Raw genomic sequence first — 19,655 nt, 5'->3', positions numbered from 1 at the left:
TGCTATGGAAAATGTCAGATTCAGTATCCAGAGAAGGATATTTGTGTGGGGTATGGCTCACCTGCAGCATGAGCTAAGATAAGGAAACTCCTGACTCGATGATCCTTGTGGGTCGCTTCCAACTCAGAAAATTCCATGATTCTGATCTTGAATTGCCCTGAGATATTGCTAAGAAGTAGAGAATCTCTTATGTAGCAAGTCATTCTGATACCTCCTTGCTTACTGCAAGGTCAGGCTAATTTTATTCTCCATTTCATGTTGCTTTAATCTAAACATTGGAAGAGGTGATGTTAGGGTAAAAGTCTCAGGAGACTGTGAGCAGCATATGGACCATTTCTCTTGATAAATCATAGAACCATCTGCATGCAAGTGGGCAGGGATGGAATAATTCTTTTCCTGAAGCTGGTAATATATGCTTACTTCTCATGAGTCAGTATCCTTGGTCTGTTTTGAGGGTAAGATGCCTACAGAAATCATTCACTTACCTGTCCCAGATTGGGACAGGTGGGACAAGTAAGATGGGCTGGAAACTCAACCATCTTCTGGGAACGGTGCTCTCAAGGTGGAAATCACCCTATTCTGAATTGCACTACAGAGTCATGACTTCAATTCTGGAATGGCAAGACACACAAGCACACTAAAAGTAAGATAGTATTTTATAGCTCTAACAGCAATTCAGGGAGCAAGAGCTAAAATTAAGCACATGGCGATGTTCTGTTTTGTTGTTTCCTGTGCCCTGAATACCATCTGCTTGAAAATCAGGTGAATCAAAGTGTTATTCTGAATGGGCTGTTCTTATTTGATTGATATTTTCTTCAGGTGGAGCAAAGAATCTTGTCTAAAAGAGGACATATTTAGAAGCCTAATCAGTAAATGCAGAAGAGACTGCAAACTGATCAGTGATCAGAGGGGGAATGGGTTTGACTGACATCTGGAGTAAAGCAGTGCTGTGCTCTTTCAATTACAAGTTTAAGACTGCCACAATTGACAGATTAAAGGTGTTCACCCTAATCCAAAATTATACTTTCCTCAGTCAAATTGACCATTGTGTCAGCTTCAATTTGTTCAGATACGTCACCCACAGTGAGTGATTGGACTGATTCACTTGCACACTCTTTGACAAGGTCCCTGTTTTGTGTTCACTCCTTACTCTTGCTATTTCCCTTGTCAGACAGATACTCCAGAGGCATTTCCATTATCTTCTATGTAGCTGTACCTCAGAAATGTACTGGACTGGAAAGAAAAATCCTCAGGCCAATTATTCTGACATAAACTCTACTTATCAGAAAGCACTAGAATATAAAGCATAAGTTAAAATAGCTTAAAAATAGGACAAATCCATACACGCATATACACCCCAGGCAGACAGCTAAGTAATGCTGTGCCCAATCTCTGCTGTGACTGAGTATGGATAAGCACTTTTAAACAAGAAACAACAAAAATGTTGCCTCAACATCCAGATCGAAACAATCTCTCTGAGAATGGAAGTGCTTTAATTTAAAACAAGCAAAGAATTGTTTGCAGGGACCTGCTCTGGATTTTTTTTTCTTTTAGAAGCAGATGTGGCCTAATGCTTAGAGAACAGTTACCCTTTAATCTTCCTGACTCTTTGAAAAAGGAAGAAAACCAATGTGTACAAATTTATGAGAACCTTGCTGATGGTGATTCTCCTTGGGTGAGGAAAGAGGTAAGAAGAGGTGAGGTGCATTTCTTTCCCACAAGCTGGAGGAAAAATAGGTACTCATCTCATAAGCACAGAGATGTGAAGTGTCATTCAGTTCATGAGTTTTAACTTTAGCCAGATTCATCAGGTTGGCTCTCCCTTCCTAGCCAGACTGAATGCATGTCACTTCCTCCTGCAGAAGTTTCACATAGGGAGCTTTTGGAGAGCTCTCAGTGGTGCAACTCACTTGAGTCTTATTTTGAGGTGAGGTAGATGTTCGTATAAATAATGTCATTGTCCTCTCATAGTCTTTTGCATCTCTGCTACTGTTGTGCTTTTGTGCTTTTGTTGGTTGGGGCCAGGGTGTTGTGGCTTTGGGGGTTTGTTTGGCTGGGGAGGGGCGGGAAGTTGCTGTTATTTTACTTCTCAAAGTATCTATGGGTATAAAAATGAAATATTTTTTATCAGGTTACAAGTACATAAAAATGTCCAGTGTAATCAATCTCTATAATCCATCTGTCAGAGTTTCACATACACACATACACAAACAGAGCCATTAAGTAGAGTTTCCAAGAACAACAATATGTAACCTTTAAAAGAGATACTACAGCCAGAATAAACATTACTTGCCTGTCCACCAAGGAAGTCTTTGCACTAAAGCTGAAGGTAGTTTTTTCCCCTCTGCTTGCCACAGCAGTGCTGAGAGGGAGGCATGCACAGGTTTTGTGTAGCTCGCAGGACAGTGGCACACTACAGAGGCTTGTGAAGGAGGATACTAAGGACTGACTATGGTACCACTTGTTATCACTGCTGGAGAATCCTTTGCTTTCCATTCTGGAGATTCCCATAATTAAAATACTATAATTCTATAGGGCATTTGCAGAATATTCATAATGCGGTTGACATTTTATCCAAATTATTACATATTTCTTGAAGGACCCAGGGTGAAGTTGCTAAATTTTGTTTTGTAATTAAGGTTTGAATTTAGAAAATGGGGCAGAGGGGGGTGGGGAAGAGGGGAAACTGCACTCTTTCAGTTATGTCTCTTAGGCAGTTTTAACACCTTAGAGAATTGGTGTAGCTCTTTGAACTTTGGCATATACATTATCCCCAACCACAGTCATGACTTTGGGTTTTCTGCTTAGTTAAAGTTATCAAGAGAGATATGAAATGCGAAATAGAAGAGCACAGCAGTACCTAGTACTATTTATCCAATAGTTTCACCTATCTCAATGAAATCCTAATCACGTGCCCTCATACATAATCTTCAGTATTTGTGCAAAAGCAGAATTTCTTTTTAATTGCTGATTTTTCAGCTTTCCATAGCCATGGCTTACATTACATGGCAGTAAGGAAGGCAGGAATAATTCTTTCTATCTCTCTGGATGTGCTTGCAGCTCTCATGGATAAGAAAGCTGAGCAGATACTTTTCCTTAAGAGCTATGTCTACATGGGAAGCAAACCATGAGGGGAAACCTTGGAGCAGATATGGACCCTTGTGTGTTTATTGACTTCACAGTCAACACAACAGTACTTCACAACCAAACGGTACCACTGGAACCATTTATGCAACTCAGGGTTCAGTTTTAACACAGATAAGCTGTTGCTGTCACTCCCATTTTAAGATGGAGGTGAGAGCTATTTGATAGGTAAGAAGGAAGAAACAAAGAGGGACTGCAGAGGTGAGCTTGTTAGGTCAGTAATAGTGCTGGCTGGAAGCAGAGAAATAAAACCATCAGAGATTCAGCAGGGGGAAAAAGCAGAAAAACCATCACTGACTTGTCAAGATCTGAAAACCTTATGAGAGGAGGCAGAGAAGAGGCAGGCAGTGCATCAACAGGACTAAGCATCTGCATGTTGTAAGGAGAAACAAAGGTTGACACTTCTCTGCTTGATTGACAGCACCTTGGCCAGCAGAGACTCACAAGGTGGCTGCCCCATGGATACTGAGCATATGAATGCTTAGCCTAATAATGTTAGTCCTGGCCCATTGCTGTATGTGTTAGCAATAAATAAGACTATTTTTATAAATGGACAGTCCTGCTTTTGAGTCTCTATGACAGTAAAAGATGCTCAAAACATCAAGGGTTACATTTAATGTGATCTGCTTTATTGTGCAGACTGCACTACTGGCCTCAATTAATTCCTCCTTGACTTAGAGCATATCTGTTTGGAAAACAAAAATCCAGACTCCTTCTCTTTTGATTGAAAAGTTTTCCAGTGATGTATACTCTATTGTAGCCCTTGGGAAATAATTCCATTTTCATTATCCTGAATGTTAAAAATATGCATGTCAGTTTTATTCTGATTTTGACTGGTTTCAACTTCCAGCCACAGAATATTGTTACATATCTGCTAAATTGAAAAGACCACATATTATCAGGTTTCTGCACCCTGTCTAAATGGTGATTAAATAAGTCTTTTGCCTTCTTCTTGACATGCTAACCACACTGTGCCCTTCAGTCAGTACCCTAGACATGTGCCTCAAGTCCATCATTATCTTGAATGGATACTTTCTGAATGCTCATCAGTGCTTCTACACCCAGAAAGACAGTATTGCAGAGATCATGCCACTACAAAACACAGGGAAGATGCATGAGTGGCAGGAGAAACAGTGATTCCTGTCCATAGAGTCATAGAATCATTAAGGTTGGAAAAGACCTGTGGGATTATCACGTCCAACTGTTAACCCAGCATCAGCACCAAGTTCACCATTAAACCATGTCCTCAAATGCCCTATATGCTTGCTTTTTTTACATTTTCAGAGATGGTGACTACAACCACTTCCCTGGGCAGCCTGTTCCAAGGCTTGGTGACTTTTTCCACAATGAAAATAAATTCCTAATATCTAAACTGAACACCCCCTAGCACAACTTAAGGCCATTTCATCCTGACACTTTTTACCTGTGCAAAAAGACCGACCCCCAAACCCACTACAGTCTCCTTTCAGGCAGTTGTAGAGTGTGATAAGGTCCCCCCTGAGCCTCCTTTTCTCCAGGCTAAGCACCCCCAGCTTTCTCAGCAGCTTCTCATATAGTTTTGTTTCAGACCCTTCCCCAGCTCTGCTGCCCTTCTCTGAACATTCTCCAGCCCCTCAATGTCTTTCTTGTGGTGAGAGGCCCAAAACTGAACACGGCATTTGAGGTGTGGCCTCAGTGCCGAGTACAGAGGGACAATCACTGCCCTGGTCCTGCTAGCCACACTACTGCTGATACAAGGCCAGGATGCCAATGGCTTTTGGCCACCCAGGCACATGCTGGCTCATGCTCAGCCAGGTTTCGACCAGCACATCCAGGTCCTTTTCCACTGGGCAGCTTTCCAGCCACTCTGTCCCCAGGCCTGTAGCATTTTGTCATCATTTAGTTCTTGTCCAAATGTAATAAGTCTGTAATTCTGTGACAGTCTGTAATGCAGTTATGTTTCCATCCGTGCTATTGATAAAAATGTTTGATAGCAAAGTGACAAAAAATAATTTTTAGGGTAGTTCAACCTACGTCTCACCTCCTTGACAGGTGTCACTCTGCTTTGGCTTTTCTGGACAGACTCTCATAGTAGGCAGAGCTCTGGTTACCTTGACACCAAATGAAGCACACCTGGAGCCCTGACACTCAGGCAGTGTAATCACTGCACTGCAAGCCAGGTGATGTCCTGCCCACCTCTCACACTAGCCCAGCCCATCTGGATCTGGCTCTTCTTACCCTTTTGATGTTGCTCCTCGAACTCTTAGACTTAAAAAGGGCCAAGAACTGATCCTTGGTGACTGGCACTTAAAACTTAGTGACTGCTGTTGCTCTTGTGTTTGCTGGTGCCAACAGGCTCACTTTAAGGTTGCTAACTTATGTTTATGGGCAAATGGTGACTTTAATGTTTCCTGACTTCCTACTGCTTGTTCTTGCAACCTCCATGTTGTTATGGCAGCTGTCATAAAACCAGAATGATAGATAAATGTGAAAATCAGCCCTCTAAAGCAGCAAGCAATGTAGAAGACAATGAATTGCAGGGGATTACATGCATCTCATATGGGGAATATGTTGCATTAACTAAATACAAACATACATTTTCCCCTGTTTTGTCTTTTGGAATGAGAATGAGGGGGACAAATCAACAGAACAGGGATACCCCAGTGAAACTTCACTGAAGTCAGTACAGTTGCACACCAGGGATGCATTTGGCTAATTCTTTTGCTAACGGCTGTATGAAAGCCTTAATATAGAGTTTCTGCATGTGTGAAGTGTATGCCAAGACAAACGCAATGTGCTAAATGGAACCTCTTGATTTATTTAAATAAAAAATATGTTACAAAAAAACACTGGATAATTGTAGCGGAATGGATCCAGACTGGAATCATCTGTCTCGTGTCTCCAGAGTGTCTGAAGGAGGGGCTGTAAGGAATATCTTGCTTGTATACCTAACCAATGTAGGATGTGCAAATAGCAGATAATTTTTTTGAAACTGCTAAGATCCACCAAGGGACTAAGAGTCTCTAGAAGACAAAGGTTATAATCAGATGTAAACCAGCTCTTTTGGCTGCAGCTGATATGAACTAAGAGATTATCAAACACAGCCTATTTTCATCAGTTATATTCTTTATAGGCACTTGCTTCCCTCTCCCCTTGAGTTCAGATCTGCTGCCAGTATGATCATCACTCCCTGCCTGGCCAGAATGATCAAATTATAAAAAAAAAAAAAAAATTACTATCAAAAGTGTCAAGGATAAACAAGCACAGTTTGCCTTAACTGGATTGGACTATAATCCTGGAGATGTGCTGTGGGCATGGTAGCCAACTTTCACGCCTCAGGCTGGGCTAGAAGAGGCAGCATCTTGGTGTGGGTCAGCAGCAGCCTAAACAGCCTACCTGAGCAGAGTTTTACTTCAGTGTTGGAACACCATGGACTTTCTCCTTACAATGCCTGATTGCCTGCTGACTGTGGAGGAAGTTACAGCCCTGCACTGGCCTCTCTTCTGCCTGTTCTGACCTACAAAACCCTTTAAACTAGGTAACTGTTGAGCTGTTCATCAAAAATCCACTTCACATCAGAGGTTTGGTGGGTTTCTCAAGCTCTGGGTTTCCCCTATGTTTAACAGCTGGTATTAAAGCCCAGCCAAGCAGGGGCTTCCAGAGCACACCCTGAATTCCACTTGAGGGCTAGTGCTGGGAAAAGGGGAGAAGAGACTGTGTACCGGACACCTTCAGATATGCGACCCACTTTTGAAGGAATGCCAGAACCTAGTGCTCCCACGTGCAGTCTTGGAAATGGTGCAACAAAGATTCTGTGAGACATGAAGCTGTTCTACTTGGCATGAAATAATTATGCAAATGCCTCTAAGACAAGGTAAGGGCAATTGTAAAAGCTAATGCCCCTATTAACAGTGCATCAGGTACACGGAGCGAGTGCAGCTCCCAAGAAGGAGCACAACATAGAAACCCTCAACAAAGATCTTAGCCAAGGTGGGTCACTGTTAGGAATAATAAGGCAGCTTCATGTCTACATATGCACTCACAGACGGTGGGAGACTATTTTAGCTTTAAGGGACTGCCTGTGTTAGGAGGCAACCAGCAAGAGGAGAGTGGGAAACTAGATAGGAGCTAAAGCACTCCAGGAAATTCCATCAAATCCCTGGATAGACATTGTCTCACATGTTGAGAAGTGTGATGGTGCAGTACTGGAGGAGTTATCTTGGTTACATGAGTATTTCAGTATTGCTGTCTTTGGTGAATATACCTGTTAGAAGAGTAGAAGAGCAAGATGGAGCGGCAGTGCTTGCATAAATGTATTGGGATGGAAAAATACTAAAATATGGTTCAGAGAAAGAATTAAAGGTGAGATTTTCAAAACTAGTTTTAGAAAGTTGGCACTCAACTCTTTCTCATTTCTAGTGGGAAAAGGATATCCTAATTGGACAACTTTGAAAATGCTTCTTTTTTTTTCAAAGGGACATAAATTCATTTTAATTAGTTTGTATTCTTGAGCTCTTTAAGCACTTCAGAAAATGTCATCATGAGTCAACAAAGATGCACTAATCAATTACATGAGTGAATTCAATATTAGCAGTATTAAATTATCCTTCAACATTTACTATATGGTTTCTAAAAGAATTTGTCTCCTATAAGACTGGACTATATGAAAAATAGTGCTACCAAATCCAAATGCCATGGGGCAGTATAAATGTCCTAAGTTTGACATCCTGAAGTTTGAACACTGACATGTGAAATCATAATGTTCTTTCACAGCCTCATCCAGGATCCACAGAAGTCAGACAGAAAATTTCTGATGACCCATTCAGGTCTTGTCTCAACCTTTTAATATGGCTTTTCCCACCCTATTTAATGCCTAACCTCATAGAGCTTTGTTCCTGGAACAAAACTCCTGTCTGGTACCTGATTTGTGCCTGATTTCTTAGAAATGTCAGGGTAGTTTGCTAGCATGGTTGAACTAAGAACAAAGCCTAAAGGATGGTGAATACTGAGATTCTTTAAAAAAATACACTTTTAAAGTTTTTTAGATTATTTTTTGAGTATTACTAAGCAATTCTGGCTAGAGAGTGAGACCTTTCTGTTCCAGTTAAAGTTTGTGAGATATAAGCATCATACACATCTTAAAACACTAAGTAGGTGTGGTGCAGAATGGGGCCTGTAATAACTTCTGATGTTGGGAGCCCATCCTGCAACAGGAGGGGACACCACTGCAGTTCAGCAGTCAAAGTGCTGGACTGGGCCTTTGGAGCTGCATACTTCACTCTTGGCCCACAAACTACATTGTATGAATTACTACAACTCTGCCAGCCTGAATTTCCCTCTGTTTAAAGGGAGAAAATGCTAATTTTGTTTCTCAAAGCTCTACGGTAGGTGATTGTTTGGTTTGATTAGGACCAGCTCACTAATTATTACTCAGACAGCAAGAAAATTTCAAAGAAGCGAGAATTTTTTAGACAGTGCCATTAATTTTGTTTATGGCATGTTTTGCATTGGTAGTGTAACAAACTGAAAAACCACAGCTCTCTTTGAACCTCTCTTTCTTCCTTCACACAGAGTTTTTCAATTTCACAGCACACAACTGATTCTGGAGGGGGGCAGGCAGAGGGGAGAAGAGAAGTGATGATTTTGGCAGCGACACCGTTATGATTTGCTAAAATAGCAGCTTGGCAAATCTGGTTTCTCAAATATCTCATGTTTTGTTAATTACTGACAGCTTTGTTTTTAACTGAACGTGAAACAATGTGGAGAAATGGGCAAGCATGGCCCCTGACTCACCACTGCCCGGCTAAGCTCGGCAGGTGGGAGCAAGCTGTCTCCAAGAAGGGGCCCGAGCAGTAATTGCTGCCTCAGTTCATGAGGTTCAGCAGATAGACACAAGGGGAGAGTTCCTGGAACCCAGCTATGAGGTGCCCAAAAGGAACTCTTCCCATCCCACGCTCACTGGGCCAGTAAGAGGTTAGAAATCTTGCCAAAACAGAATGTAAAGTAAGCTGGAGAAGTACCCCCTGCCCCAGACACGGTTTGATCTGGGTAACAACAAGGCACGGGATGACATGAGGGAGCTGTTGGCCTCGGTTCTGTCCCATGTGGAGAAATGGGAGTGATCTAGCTGCTCTAGACCACCAGGACCTGGAAGCGTCCCTGCAGGAGCCAGAAGTTTACCTGGAAATGCATCTTCAGGGATAGGTGGAGCACAGTCACTTTACCCATGTTTCCTTTCCTGCAGGAGCTAGGGGTTTACCTGGAAATGCATTCTTAGGGGTAGGTGGAGCCCAGTCACTTTACCCATGTTTGCTTCAGACTAGGAACCACATCCCATGAAAAGCAGCAAAGTGTGAGCTTCAGGATGTCTGAACTAAGTATGGGCAAAATGGGCCGGTGTCGACATTCCAGTTGCAGTTCATCTGTCAGCATGTCCTGGTCACCTGGAAGTTCCTGTGGAGCATATCTCCACATACATTCATCTCCACAAAATCGGAATGATGCTCAGTCTTCCTGGGTCAACCAACACAGGGCATGCATGTCCATCACTGGACATGCACGGGAGATGAACTTTGGAGTGGGATCTCTCGGCAGAGATATGGAGCTTTGCATGAGCAGGAGCTTGTTCTGCAGGTCCTGCCCTCCCTGCTCCTATCCCAGTGAGCATGATGGATTCTGGTACCAGAACATAGCGAAATTCAAAGATATAGAAAACTGAAAAATTCAAATCTAATGCAAGACAGATTATTTCTTCTACCTGCATGCATGTAATGAATCCCTTCCCTGCTCCAGGAAATTTCAGGGGCCAAGAACATAGCAGAATTTTTTTCAAGGAACTGAAACTTTATGATACAACAAAAATATCCAGCCAGGTTAATAAAATTTACAAAAGCAGAAAAAACACTTCATCTTTAAGGTTTATACCAATTTCTAATGAGTGGAGACCAGGACTAAAATATTACAGGGAACAAGGATTCCTAAAGATGCTTGTGTGATGACAAGATGCTGGAGCAGCAAGACTGCTGGCCATGTAAAGCTATTCATGCATAACTGTGCTCTTAATGATCCTGTGGCAATTTATTTTTTGACCTATGTTTATTGTATTGGGTGAATGTCACATCCTCTTTTTGTTTCTTTATTCACAGCTCATCAGGCGCTCTGTGTGTGTTTGTGTGTGTGTGTTTGTATATGCACAACACACAGACATAATTACACGTAAGTCCTTCGGTGTCACTTTTCCCAGAGCAGAGTAACACTTTGCATATTAAATGAATTTTTATAGAAATAATGCTACAGAGGTAATTTTTTCTGACCATTTTTTCCTCTTTACTAAGGCATAAGAGAAATGGAAATAGCAAGTCAGAACATATCTGTAATCACATGGCATGAAGAGAAATTCAATTTCCAGTGTGCTGAGCTTTGTGTCTCACTGCAGAAGGAAGTCTGTAAACTTGAGCTGTACAATGCACATCACAGATCTGGTATTCATGACTGATAAATTGTTTTGAGAAGCAGCAGCATCTCAGCCATGTGAAGACAAAGAGATTTTGCAACTGTCCTCTCATTGAAGTTAGTTGGAGCTAAGGAAGTGATCTGGGAAATCAAGGAAAGCATAGTGCTGGGAATGCAGGCTGAAAATTTTGGCTCTTTCAGAAACTTATTGCTTGACCTTCAGCACAACAGAAGAAGGACAGGAGTCCAAGAGTGATCTGGGTCTGCTTTTCCATCATTGAGCTGTCCTTCTTTAACTAGCACTTGTTTTTCTTGCTATGGATCAGGATCTCACGTCCTTAGCCAAAAATAAAAAGGCAGGGGGAAAAAATGTCCTATAAAGGAATCCTGAATGATGAAGCCCAAGCCCCAGACCCAGAAGACCTCACTGACAGGTTTCTCCCTTTTTATACAATGCAGAGGAGGAAGTATTACTCAGAGAACTAAGATTTCACTGGATGAAGCACTGGATAATGTTTCAGTCTGACTTCTCATCCTTGGTGCACCCCTGACACTGCCTAGAGAAGAAAAGCAGCCCTCCTGCCCACAGGTGGGGAAATTTCCTTGTCCCACCACTCAGTGCTCCTCTGGGATGCTGCCACAGTTGTCTCTGGCTCCTCCACAGCATCACAGGCAGAGGGGCCTGCCACGCTTCCTTCTGGCAGGTCGCTGCCTTGACCTCTAAACAATAAAACTATGCAAAGAATAGAGGGACAAAAAAAAGGAAAAAGAAAAGCACATAAAAAAGAAGAAGAAAAATAAAAGAAAAAGCTATGTGATGGCTGGGATTGAAGCAAAGAAAAAAAATTACAGGAGTGCAAAGTACAAAGGGGGTTAAAAAAAGGAAAGAAAAAAAGAGATGGGAGACTTGAATAGCATTGAATATTTGAATTTCTTTTGTTTGAGAGGGTTTTTTTTAAGGCTGCTTGGAAATGTAAAGGGCTTTCTTTTTTTATACAGGTGTTCTCTATACATTTTTCCAATTAGAAGAATCTCCTTTATATATTTAGCACTATTTAGAGGGGACTGGGAAGATAAGGCTGCTGAGGAATGCTGCAGGCTAAAGCTAGGTTTTCCAAACTGGCTTTTGTTGCTCCAATGTGAATCACTTAATAATTCATATTTCAGAATACATTAATGCAAATTATAATTTTAGCTTGCTATTGAATTTTTAAATATGCACTACAAGCAATTTATATTTCTGTTCATTTTGCCAGGTAAAACTGTTTAGACATTTTTAACATATGCTTGGTTTCATTCATCATATATCACTCCATTGTTTTAATTTGGGGTAATTAAAAATTAGGAACATCACAAATAATACATGGAGCCCTGTGCTCACAGAAAAATAACATGGAAATTATGCTCAATCTTGCAATTTGAATGAAAGACACTTTTCAGTAATGCTGCAGAAAAAAATAGCAGTGTCCTGTGTTTCTGAAGATAATCTATATCTAAGTAATAATTACTGTAATTAATTGGTACCCCTTTTTCTTTAAATCTTTCTTTTTTTACTGGAAATTTTTGGTTTGATTTACAAGCAATATTTGGTGTAGGAAGGACAAACATGTTGTTTCTCTCCTACTGAGCTGACTAGATAATTAGAAGACTCAAAATCAGAGGTTATTGAAGATTCACTTTCTTTTTTGTTTCTAGAAACCAATTGTCAGCTTTGACCCCACATTTCAAAGGTACAGTGACAGCTCAAGTGTCACAAAAGCTGTGAGACCCAGAATGCCCAAGCTGGGTTTTGCCCAGGGAAAATTAAGCAGCTCTGGGACTCTAGCATTTGTCCCTCATCCCTCCAAGGTCTCCAGGGAAGCCAGTCCTGCCTGCCCAAGTGACCATGGCCCAGCAATGTGCCACTTGGTACATTTAAACCAGCAGCTGGGGACAGGGGATGTAGAATCCTGCAGCATCTTGCTCTGCCTCTGTGACTTGTTGCAGAGAAATAAAACATCTGTAGAGAGGGCCAAGGAATGAGGAGGACATCCTGAGGCCCAGCTGTGCCTTCTCTCTTCCTCACATTTCTGACTGTGGCTTTCCAGCTCCAGCATGTCTGGGAGAGTGTTAACTTTGCTTTCACCATGTTCAAGGGCTTGTATAACTTCTCTCCCATTCAACCATGCCTGTAACAAAGGACAAGAAGGAGACTTATGCACCCCCTTCTACACCTCTGGGGAAAATGCACCATGACATCACCTTCCCACTTAATCCTGCTGGGCAAAGGAAATAAAAATTGCTGCCCTTCATCCCTTTCCAGGACAGCAAATCCATCTTTTACCGCCAACAGTGCCAGGCTGCATTCCACTAACACCTCCTCACCCCCAGCTTTCCTTTGGCCACCACAAGTGCTCAGCTATGATAAGGTGGTAGCATTTCCTAGATATGAGATATACAGACAGATATGACCCACCTAACAGTGGGACATATCCCAGAGCTCTCATATGCAAATCTCATCCTGTACTTAATCAAATATCATCCATCTGGGGAGGTGAGGAAAAGAAAAAAATGGAAGTGCTATTAGAAAAGAAACGGTAATGGGAAGAAAAGAGATATCAAGGAATGAAAACAATTTGTTATAAATTAATATTACAACCTGGGGATATAAATATGCCTGGTTATTGGAACACACACTCTCCCCCTTAAACCATTGCTTGAAGCATAAAACTTCCCATGACATGCTGTATTGGTCAATGTATCTCAGTAAGAAGGTGCTTTGTATCTCAGAGGTAGCATAAGAGCCATTAGATGTGGGTGTTGCTATGGTAACTGCTCTTTTTTTTAATTGAATAGCATAGTAAGTAGTCTTGTAAAACCCACCAACCCGTAACTTGCTGGTGCCCTGAGGCAGCATTAATGCAAGCACCTTTTCTTTGTCTTATTTCCTTTCTAGGGAGACACAGGTACCTCAGCATAAGCTGCATCCTTACAAGGGTAGTAACTGTGACAGGAGAATATGTTCCCATGCCTTTTATTAAGGGGATGGTAAACAGAAAGTCAGGTATACCAATTTTATTCCAGGTCGCTTAATATATTATAGAATATGGTAGACAGAAGACCCTCCCCTTCTTTTCCAGCTGAGATGGAAAAGCCAAAATCTTTTGCTAATGTGTCATCATTCACTTCTTTCATACACTGCAAACCCCCCACCCCCACCCCAAGCCATGGTGCTGTATTGCAGCCAGTAAGCAAAGCATCCAAATGAAGCTTTCCAGTACACCAGCCATTTGGATGAAAGGAATTTTGTTTGGTGTAAGATTTACTGGTTTTCTCTTTCTGTTGACATGTGTCAAGTGGATGTGTGTCAAGTGTGACTCTTTCTAAATCTCTGACACCTTCTTCTTTTACAGTACTTTTCAGAAGATCAGTTTCAATGCTGAGCAAACCTGCCTGGATTTTGGATCCTCCCTGTTTTTGCCCCTGTTCATGTTTTAAGTCTGTAGCAGAGTACTTTTCTACACACATGACTACGTCCTTCTCCAAGCAGGGAAACTGTCTTTCTGGTTAAATACTTGTTTAATTTGGTCAAACATACCAGTTTTTCAGCTTCAGCTCCAGAACTCCCCTTGACACTGCTGATAAGCATGCCTTGTCACGGTTTTTCTGTGGGACTCTCTGCACGGGGCTGTACCTCCAGTTTCAATGTCCTGGTCACATGAAGTGTGCTCATACACCCTCACCCTTTCCCTCCCAGCCCAGCTCTTTGGCCTGAGTACAGTTGTGACATTGTAGATGGTCGGCAAGCAGGCCCTGCCCCTGGCTGACCAGAAGAGCTTCCACAAGAAACTGGGATTGCTGCCATTTCTTTCTTCTCTGTGTTTTTATAACTCCCCACGACAAATCATCCCTATGCTATTCTGTGCAAGCCCACTGAAAGGAGCACTTCATGGGGATGAAAAGGAGATCACTGTCTTTAATGCCAAAAGAATAAGTAACCTTAAGGCTTCTTTTGTTTGGGATTTTCATTTGTAGGTTGTCTGGGACAAAGTCTACAGCTGAGATTTTGGTAATCTCCGTTCAGGTGCTGCCAAACAAGGGTGGCACTGACGCAGATACTTGAGATATTTTTTTTTTATCCTATAGGTTTTGCAGTCATCTAAAAGTTCTGCTTTGATTGCTGCACAGTTTCAGTTTTGGCAGGGTGCAAGCTGATCAGATCCAGAACTATGGGTAATTGTACCTAAGTCTTCCAAGAAGCTCTTAAAACACCTGACACAAGTCCTCATAATCTGCTTTCTCTAAAGTGCTGTTGAGGGAATGGGCACTGTCCCACCTACAGGCTGTATCCCAGGTAGGGCACGGCAGCCCCCTAGTTCTCCTAGCACAGTTGTTCCACTGTGGGAAAAACAATCCTGGAAAACAAAAGGATTTACTGGGTTAGACTTTTCGCCAAGGCTATGTAGTTTTTCAACAACATTTTAAAGTCAAATAATAAAAAAAAAAAAAAGGTTAGCCAGAAAAGCTGCCAAATACAAATCTCAGCTTCAGACAGCTGTAAACCTTGGGTACATTAGAGATTGGAGCTGAGCAGTATTGTCAGAGCCTGTGATGTATTTATTAACCAAAAGTGAGAGAATTTCTCTCGCTTCAGAGAACTGAAGTGAACTCTGGGTGTCACATAAACCTGTTGTTGCTCTGCCATTCGGGAAGTTAATTTCCCCCTAGAAGGAAGTTATGGCCTTTAATCAAAGGCTTGTGAAAAGTGACTCATTTAGCTAGGTCGGCAAAGGTTTCTAATTTGTTTTGATATTTTTGGTCCTATCCAGAGAATGTCTGTTATTGGAAAAGACAGATTAAAGAAATAGATAAAAAAATAGAGGAGGAAATGCTTGATGTGCACTTGAGGTGCCCTGATTTGTTGAAATATGAGCTTGGAAAGTCTGAGTGATCTTCACATTCAGATCACAACTTCACTGTAAAAGAAAGGTCACTTTTGCTTGTGTTCTGGGGCAGCTTTTTCTCTTTTGTCCCCTTGGTATGATCTCTTCTTTTGTATTATTATGGATGTACCTTGGTTTTGAACTTTTCCTTTTTTCTCTTTTTTTCCCTATTTTTTCTTTTTTTCTTCTTTTTGGACAGAGAACTGATATTTCATCTTTAAAAAGATTTACAAGAAAAAGAAATAATATATGCACCACAGTGGAAAACCATGTCTCTGTTCATACCTTTGCATTTTACAGGAAAATATGTCATTCCTTTCAGATCCATGAATTAAGATGCACTATTTTTTGCTGAAGGCTATTTTAAATTAGGCTAATAAATTGCTGCTCTCTGCCTTGCGTGATAATGCATTACATTATCTACTGATGTACACGTATTGTTTGACTCTAATGGTGTGGAAATTAAATGTTAGACATGGGCCAGATGTTCCTATAGATGAATATGAAGTATGACTCTGTCGTAGCTGAGTCTCAATGGGACAGAAGGTAGACGGTGAGGTTTTTTGAACAACAGCAACAAAAAACCTTAAGTGGGTCACTTGCATCCACACCCAAGATCCAGCCCTAACACTGAGCTGTTTAGCAGCATTATCAACCTGAGCTCTGCTATTATTCCTCTACCAGAGCCAGTGCCTTTCTTCTAATGCCTCAATGCTTGCAAAGCCACAAAGACTGGCTCATAAAGATGGCAAATGCTTGCTGTCCTTGTCAGACTGACAGACACAGCTCAGGGTGCATCCCTGCCTCCTGCCTTAGCTACAAACATTTTGAAGCTCTCCCTCTGCTCTTCCCCCTCTCCTTGTGTATTTTCATGCACTGGCTGAGGGGGGCTATCAGATGCATGTTACAGTGAATATTAATGAAGGTCCCCCACTGGCATCTCCTCTTGGAAAAGGCAGGGGGAGAACAGTTTACAATCTCACTCACAGGGCTAAATTACCCAGTGACTCATAATCTAAGTACCAGCAGAATGCTGCTGAACATGGGTAGTTAGGATATTCGATAATGATGGACAGAGGCATTTTCAAAATTGGTAATAAAGCAGCTTTGCTTTGGGAATGCTCTGACTCGCTACAGCTCACTAGCACCTACAAAATAATAATCCTAACCATGAGATTAACCAAATGTTTGTGTTTGTGTGTGAGATGGGAAGGAAGGATAATTTTTGCATTATCAGTAGAGGTCTGTAAGCAAATCAGAAGGACTTTTGAGAGCACTGAATTGGTAAGGAATGGATTCCTTATCAATGAAAAGAAAAGATGAACTTTCTCTTCTTTTTTGCCAGCTCTGCTTGTAGGACTGCTTGCCCTACTTCACCACAGAGCTCAGTGCAGCTCCATACTGAGGATTTCTTCACTCTACCCCAGCGTACAGATGGCCTCACACAGGAGCAACAGGGAGGGTGGTGAACTGCAGGATGACCATGGGAATGATCAGTGGTATGCAGGAGCAGGAAACAGCTTTGCAGCTGGGGAAAGGGCTTGTATAACTGCTTCTGGAAAAAGATGCCACGAGGTAGACTGAAGAGAGACGAAGGAGAGCTAGCTATGGCCGCAGCATCACATTGCTGCTGAATGGGCAGTGGTCCTCAGCTACGTCCCATAAGGGGACATAATGGTCAGGCATTTCCAAGGCAGAGGGTACATCTGGCTTGAGAATTCTGAGCTGCTACTGTGTTCTACCTCAGCCTTCTCTCAGGCTCATATTTTTCTGCAAATATTTTGGGTATAAGCTTGTTTTTTGATGCCCAAGCTCACCAGAGGCCAGGGATTGTAAAGAGTTTTGTTATTTTCCCTGCTGGATGTGTCAGTCTCATCCAAGAGCATCAGGCCCTGACAGCAAGCTCCTTGCCACACGCATTCACATCTACCACAGTTCTGTCAGCAACGTGGTGCGGCAGAGGGACGATGAGCACAGGGTGTATCCCACTGCAGCTCACAAGCATCAGTACCTGTGTCCTGGCTGTCACAACCATGAACAAGCCCAAATCACCACCAGGGATGATGCCACAGCACTGGACCCAGGTGAAAGGCAGCATCAGGTCTTCAGTGTGTTGTTTGTAGGAAGCTAGGATCACTCCCCATTGAGCTGAAATATTTCTTGGGCCTCTTCAGTGGCAGGCACTGTCAGATATAAAGGAGAATGTTTTCATCACAGCTAACAGAGGGCTATCCAGATTGCTCGTAACTGTTTTTAGCACAGTAAACATGCAAACCAAGTGCCTGGGGAAAGAAAAAAAAAAAAAAGAAGAAAAAGCCTGTCCTTGCAGTAGCTGATCATTTTTAATTAAATCTCAATCTATCAATCTAGTTACTGTATGAGAGGGAGAGAACCAGCATTGAATGGTTTAGGATGTGGTTGATCTGAGATGCCACATGACCCTGTGCAGAAGCCAACATGGCCAAGGCACTCCTGCTGCCAGCATGAGGACAAGGCACAGGGCCAGAATTATCCCACCAGCCTGACCTCCACCTTGCAGCTCACTGCTCAAGAGAGTCTGCCAGAGCCTGGAGTAGGTTTCTTCGGGTGGTGATGTGGTTCCTCACCTCACTGAGCTTCCATGGAAAACAGGGTTTGTGGCATTTGGGTGTCCTGGATGGTACCATGAGAAGCATGAGCACTTCTGCCCAGCCTGTTCCAATGCCAGTTTCCTTCCCAGCTGGATGGAGCTGAGCATGGCCCAGGAGAGCTGGCTGCCATGGCAGGTGGGCACCATTTGGGATGGTACAGAGCTTGGGGGGCTCCTCCTGGAGACCCTGCACCCTTAGCATCTGCCATGCCTCTCCTCGGTGGATGGGAATAGAGTGCAGAGTGAGTTACCTTTTGGTCTCTGGGCTCAAGGATTCTAATGAAACTGCTCTTTAAAATGCAAAAGTAGAGAGGGTTCATCTGTTGAAATGTGATATTTATTGTCTTCACATCTTTCTCACTGTTAGCTGTGCTGTTCATGAATGAAGAATGAAAGAAAGATGTAAAGAAAGTTGCCAGTTTTGATACCAGTTTTGGGTCTGAGAGGAGGCGGGAGGGGGAGGGAATGGCAGGCGTTCATCTGCATTTCAAGAACAATCAACCTCAAACCTGAAATTATTTCCTACTTGTAAGTAGTGATTAGATAGAGCCAACTTAGCTTACTGTATAGCATCCAGCATCTGAGCATCTGAGCTGTGGCCCTCTTTGAGCAAGGTAATCTCCCTCTTTCTGTGATTCTATGATCTCAGAAATGTTATAAATGTGAGTAAATGAAGCCTCTGATGCCCTCTTGCAACAGGGAACTGAGGCACAGAGTAATGTACCTGGGTATACAGTAGTCTGGTTGCCTGCTGAAAAGCACTAACATGACAATATGCAGCCCTGTTCCCTCAAACAAGCAGCCACAGATGGTCACACAGCCTTTGGCTGGAACTTGTGCCTCAAAATAAGGGTAGAGGCAACCCTATCTGATCTACGAGAGTTCCTGCAGTGGCCTTGATTTCCCATTGAGGCACCACAGTCCAAGAGAATAAGTTTCTTATCCATCTCATAACACCTCCTTTGTTTTTCACATGGAATGTGCCTTATGTGTTAATTAATTTTCTTTTAACTTAGGTTAAAAGAATTTTAACAAAGATCTGTAGCTCCTTAATACATGTTAAGAAACCATCAGGTTTTCCACTCTCAAAAAGTAGCAGGTATTTTGACAAAAGCACCTTCCATTTACTGCAGTGGAAAAAATATCATCAATTCTTAATTGAGTGGAAGCTACTAAATTAAAAATCCTTAAATTACCTGGACCCAAGGAAATTCAGGGCTTGATTCTGGATCTATCAACTGAATGGGAACCAAAACTACCCCCGATTAATGGATCTTTATGCTAAATACAAACAGTATTTAGTGATGGGGGGGAGAGGAGGAAGGAGGAAGCAGCCACCTAAATATTATCTTTTTCTTATGAAGGTGAGCTGTTATCCTTCTGGAAAACAAACTCATTTTGCTATAGGTCTCTACATACAACTTTCCCTGAGGGTGATGGGGGAGGGTTTTCTACATATTTGCCTCAGAATTCTACATCTTTGCTGGTTGCATAAATTAAAGCACACTTTGTTATCATGATTTCTTACA

At 42.2% G+C, this 19,655-nt stretch overlaps 1 long non-coding RNA gene across 12 annotated transcripts in view; it reads left to right on the top strand.

The window, feature by feature from the left end:
* LOC115493779 (uncharacterized) overlaps positions 1 to 19,655 on the top strand; it is a 399,735-nt gene that overhangs the window by 242,409 nt on the left and 137,671 nt on the right. For 5 of the 12 annotated variants that reach the window (XR_012053939.1, XR_012053929.1, XR_012053930.1 and 2 more), the window contains one exon: positions 1,555 to 10,469. The exons of 4 other annotated variants lie outside the window; for them this stretch is intronic. This is a non-coding gene — a long non-coding RNA (uncharacterized lncRNA). Of the gene's footprint in view, positions 1 to 1,554; positions 19,649 to 19,655 lie in introns of those variants that run through there. 3 more of the 12 variants (XR_012053933.1, XR_012053937.1, XR_012053935.1) reach the window with 3 other exon arrangements.

The sequence above is a fragment of the Taeniopygia guttata genome, chromosome 2 (genome assembly GCF_048771995.1).
Source record: "Taeniopygia guttata chromosome 2, bTaeGut7.mat, whole genome shotgun sequence".
Lineage (NCBI taxonomy): Eukaryota > Metazoa > Chordata > Aves > Passeriformes > Estrildidae > Taeniopygia > Taeniopygia guttata.
The sequence above is the reverse complement of the archived record's forward strand: the minus strand, read 5'-3'. Positions and strand labels throughout refer to the sequence as shown.